Source organism: Anomaloglossus baeobatrachus, chromosome 4 (genome assembly GCF_048569485.1).
Source record: "Anomaloglossus baeobatrachus isolate aAnoBae1 chromosome 4, aAnoBae1.hap1, whole genome shotgun sequence".
NCBI lineage: Eukaryota > Metazoa > Chordata > Amphibia > Anura > Aromobatidae > Anomaloglossus > Anomaloglossus baeobatrachus.
In genome coordinates, this window is record NC_134356.1 from 697,349,960 (window position 1) to 697,355,428 (window position 5,469).

Below are 5,469 nucleotides of genomic sequence, written 5' to 3' on the forward strand. Positions count from 1 at the left end.
TGACACCCGCATAAGAGTCGGTATGTCAGACAAACCGAGGTACAATGATGAGGATGTGCTACTGGGATAAAGTTACTGGGTGTATTCTAGTAGTGACCTGTAGCATAAATGCTTAAAACTTTTAAGAGGTAATGGGGATGAAACATACAGGGAACATAGAAAGAAAGCCACGGACCCACTTGGGGGGGAGGGGCGACATGACCAAGGGGGAGGTAGGGAGTGGTGGGGTTAATAGGGACAGTTGTGTGTATGCCTAATATGGCATTGGGGGATGGTCTTAGCCTGGGAGGAAGAGGAGGAGCAGGGAAAGGGTTAGTCTGGGAGAGGAAAGAGTTACCTCCTCTTCTGTTTCCGGACGCCGAACAATCTGCACGTGGACCTCCATGGCGGACCTTCAGGAACTCCAGCGTCTGATCCAGGCAGCGGTTGCAGCGCACGGGCCCCTGGCAGTGCAGACCCACATCAGGGCTGCCGGGGTTAACCCGTCGGCGCTTGCCCCTCGTCCCCCCAGCAGCGGCGGGCGCCAGTCGCGGCCCCCCCGCAGGTATTCCCCGGGCGCGGGGGGGGCGAGGAGGACATGTAAGAGCCCCTCCAGGGACCCTCCGCAGAGTGCAGCGCAGCAGCAGCGTCTGGCTGCTGCAGAGGCCGGCGGGAGGAATCTTCGTTCCAGCCGCGGCGGTCGGGAGGTGGGAGTGGCCAGCACGGGGCCTACTTCCGGTCCCGGCCTCCGGGCTGGATTTCCTGAGAGTGCAGCGGCTCCGGGCCGGGAGCGCGCTCGGCGCAGAAGAGAGGCCAGCAGATCCCCCTGCAGTCGGCGGGGGGACCGCGGGGCTGCACGTGGCGGTAGGTCCAGCGCCGGGGGGAGGTCTGCGGTGCCTGACCCCGGTGCGGCTGAGAGAAGGAGTGACGGCGGGAGCCCTGCGGCGACCGCCGGGTCACTCGGTACCGCTGTGCAGCCCCCGGATGTGGCAGTCTCCCGTGGGAGCGGGAGGACTCGGCGGACGGAGGCCTGCAATAGCCCAGGAGGGCCTGAGGCGACGACGGCTGAGACCCGGAGCCGGGCATCTGTTCGCCCGCGCCCAGAGGCCCCTTGCAGTCGGCAGGGGGGCGGGCGCAAGAGATCGAGGCCCGGGGTGCCGGCGCGGGGGACAGGACGGTCTCCTGGGTTGTCACCCCGGGGCAAGAGATGGAGTGGGGATGACTCTGCCCACGCGGCGGCCCTGTCTGGTAGCCGTGGTGGGGGTGGTGCTGCGGCGGCGCCCCCCGGATGTCGGATGGAAGATGAGGCCAGCGGCGAGGAGGAGGAAGAGGCTTTCGTTTCGGAGGAGTCAGATGGACGACAGACGGAGGACGGCGAGGCGGCGGTCTCGGGGGACGCCGAGCGGCGGTCGGGTGAGACGGCCGTGGAGGCGGCAGGGGCTGCGCTGGCGGGGGGCTTCGGGGGGTGGGGGGGCGGCTGCGGCTACGGCAGCGCCCGCTGGTTTAGCTGTGTGGAGTCAATTGTTGGGGCTGTTGCAGGGGCTGGCGGCGGCTTCGGGAGCGGTGGGGGAGGGGGGCCAGGCGCCGGTGGCGGCGTGGGTGGGTGCAGCCGGTTTAGGGGCCTCGTCGGTGACGGGGGGTGACGGAGCGGGTGCGAGTAAAGGGGGGGGGCGAAGGGGGGAGTGAGACGGGGGGAGAAAAGGAGAAGGAAATGGAGAAGGAAAAGGAGAAGGAGGATGAGGTGGTGCGCTTAGATGATAGGGCTAAAAGCGAAGTTTATGTTTGTTTTGAAGGCCCGCTGGGGACCCATTTAAAGAAGGAGGTGCGGGAAAAAATTTGGAAAGGGGAATATGTAGAGATATTTTCTCTGCTTCCCCTGGAGAAATTTAATCTGGATAGGGTTAAGCCGAGTGACTCCAAAAAGGAGAAGGACGAGGAGGAAAAGCGCCGTTATAGGCTTATTCCTCGGACTTTTGCCAACTGGCTACAGGCATTTGCGATTTTGGCGAGCGTGGTCGGGGAGAAGGAGTCGGAGCATTGTTCGGCTTTGTTCGGGTACATGGATGCGATAGGGGAGGCTTATCGAGTTTATGGCGGGCTGGCGTGGCTGCGTTACGACGAGCAATTTAGGCAGCGGAAGGCATTGCGGCCAGATATGCGTTGGGACCATAAGGATATTTCCTTATGGATGCGACTGATGTCGGCACCGGCTTAGCCCTTTCGGGGGGGCGCCGGGGGTTCGGGGGCCGGGTCCCCGGCAAGTTTCAAAAAAGGTTTGTGTTGGCAGTACAATGAAGGGCAGTGTAGGTTTGGAGCGGCGTGCCGTTTTAAGCATGAATGCTCCGGATGTGGGGGGGGACATAGCTTGTCCAAATGTTTTAAAAAAGGAAAAGGAAAGGCTGGTGATGGGGCTGGTAAGAAGGACGACGCCGGTGAAGGTAGAAGTGATGGTTCCGTTTTTAAATAGGTATCTGGACGAGGAGGCTGCGGCGTTGTTATGTTCTGGTTTTTCCGATGGTTTTCATATCCCGTCGGTTGTTAATGCGTCGGGCCCGCCGTATCGTAATTTGCGTTCCGCCCGGGATCATCCGGAGGTGGTGGATGAGAAGCTGGAAAAGGAGGTGGCTTTGGGCAGGATGGGCGGTCCTTATGTCGCCCCGCCGTGCGGGAATTTGGTGGTTTCGCCGTTGGGGGTGGTACCAAAGAAAGAGCGGAATAAATTTCGGCTGATTCATCATTTGTCTTACCCGGAAGGGTTCTCGGTAAATGATGGCATTGCACCGGAGTTGTCGGCGGTATATTATGTGTCGTTCGATAAGGCGTTGGACCTGGTTAGGGCGGCGGGGCGGGGTGCATTGATGGCAAAGGCGGATGTGGAAGCGGCGTTTCGGTTGTTACCGGTTCATCCAGATAGCCAGCATTTGTTGGGTTGCTGGTGGGATGGCAGTTATTATGTTGATCGTTGTTTGCCAATGGGCTGTTCCATTTCGTGTTCGTACTTTGAGGCATTTAGTTCGTTTGTTGAGTGGGTGGTTCGGGACGTGTCCGGGCTTACGTCCATCATTCATTACTTGGACGATTTCCTGTGTGTCGGGCCGGCGGGTTCGATGGTTTGTGCGGGTTTGCTATTTGCGTTGCAAAAAGTTGCGGCCAGCTTCGGGATTCCTTTGGCGCCGGATAAGACGGAAGGCCCGGCGCCAGTGATGTGTTTTCTGGGAATTGAAATTGACTCCATTGCTATGGAATGTAGGTTGCCGGCGGAGAAGGTCCGTGATTTGAGAACCGCAGTGACGGGGGTGAAAGCGGCGAAGAAGGTGCGGCTTAAGGCGGTGCAGTCCTTGCTTGGAAAATTGAATTTTGCTTGCAGAATTGTGCCGATGGGGAGAGTGTTTGTGAGGCGTTTGGCGACGGCGACGGCCGGGGCAAGGTCGCCGGCGCATTTTGTGCAGATCACAAAGGCGATCAGGGACGATTTGGAAGTATGGGATCAATTTGTGCAGCATTTTAACGGCCGGACGCTGGTGATGGAGAGGGTGGCGTCTAACGGGGCGTTGCAGCTGTTTACGGATGCGGCGGGGTCGGCCGGGTTTGGGGCTGTCTTCAGAGGTCATTGGTGTGTCGGGCAGTGGCCACAGGCGTGGCGGGAGTGCGGCTTGGTTAGGAATTTGGCTCTGTTAGAGCTATTCCCCATTGTAGTGGCAGTGGAGCTCTGGGGGTCGCACTTTGCCGGAAGGAAAGTGTGTTTTCATTGTGATAACCAGGCGGTGGTGCACGCGATTAACAACTTGTCTGCTAAGTCGGAGCCGGTGGTGGTGTATTTGCGGCATTTAGTGTTGAGATGTCTGCAGCTGAATGTGCAGGTAGTGGCAAGGCACGTTCCGGGTGTTGACAACGAGGTGGCTGATGCTTTGTCTCGTTTTCAGTTCAGCAGGTTTCGGGCGCTGTTGCCGTGGGCGGACGAAGTTGGAGTGGAGTGTCCCGAGGATTTGTGGCATCTGGTGAGGCGGTGATCTCAGACTTGATTCGGAACTCGGTGACCGAGGTGACTTGGTGCCGGTATGCTAAGGTGTGGGCTGAATGGGAGGAGTTGTTGTGTCTGATGTTTGGTGGGGAGAGCGTGGATTACTTGGTGGCTTTGTTGTCGTTGGTGAGTACGGATTTTTCAGCCGGGCGATCGGCATCGGCTGTGGCACATCGGGTGTCGGCAGTGGCGTTTTGGTTAAAAATGAGAGGGGAGCGTGATGTCTCACAGGATTTTCGGGTTCGTCAGGCTTTGCGGGGTTTTCGTCGCGGCGTACGGGAGAGGGACAAGAGGCGTCCTGTATCGTTCGGTTTGTTGAGACGGATGGTGGGGGGCCTGAGCGGCATTTGTGAGTCTGTGTACGAGACGGTTCTGTTCACAACGGCTTTCGGTCTCGCTTTTTATGGGGCTTTCCGGATAGGCAAGCTGGTGAGCCCGTCCAGGGTGACGGGTGGTGGTTTGATGCTTGAGGATGTGCGAGTGAGCGGTAATCAGGTGGAGTGCCGGATTCGCCGGTCAAAAATGGATCAGCTGGGCCGGGGTAGATTGGTGGTGTTATATGCGGTTCCAGGAGAGGAATTGTGCCCTGTGCGTTTAGTCGAGAGATTTATGGCCGTGAGGGGAGGCTTACCTGGCCCGTTGTTGCGGCATTTGAATGGGTCGTTTTTGTCAAGGTTCCAGTTTGTGGCGGTGCTGCGGCTAAGTCTACGTAACGCGGGGGAGCGCCCGGAGGAATTCGGGTCGCATTCATTCCGAATTGGTGCAGCGACGGAGGCAGCTCGTTGGGGGCTTGGAGATGAGGTGGTGAAGCGTATTGGTAGATGGGAATCTTCTTGTTTTCGGCGGTATGTGAGACCGCAGTTGTTGTAGCATTATGGTACTTTGGTTACGTGCGGAAGGTTTGAGGAAAGGGGTGTTTCTAGCTGTGTTGGTGGTTGTGCTGTTATTGGTTTTGATATTTTCGTTTTGTTTCATTCTGTTATAGGGAAGTGCCTGATCTGGATCTTGGGCACTCCTTCGTATTTTGGGGTGCCCGTCGGGCAGAGGTCCGCCCGAATGGTCGACAGCTGGGTTTGGATCGGGCGCAGGCGACTGTTCGATGGATCGGAGTTCGGGGCATGGAGTGGGGCAGGGTGGTCCCGGAATTTCGTTTCCATTGTAAAGTTGAGCGGCCCCCGGATGTGCTGGTATTACATGTGGGGGGTAATGATCTTGGTGCCAGGGCGTCGCGGGATTTGATCCAAGATATAAAGATTGACTTACTGCAGTTGTGGAAGCAGTATCCTGGTTTGCTGGTCGTATGGTCCGACATAGTGACCAGGTTGGCATGGAGAGGGGCTCGGTCGGTGGAGAAGGTTAATAAGGCCAGGGCCCAGGTGAATAGGGTGGTGGCTAGGTTTGTGACCAGGAATGGTGGGATTGTGGTAAGGCACAGGGATTTGGAGCCGGCAGATTGGCGATTTCGGAGG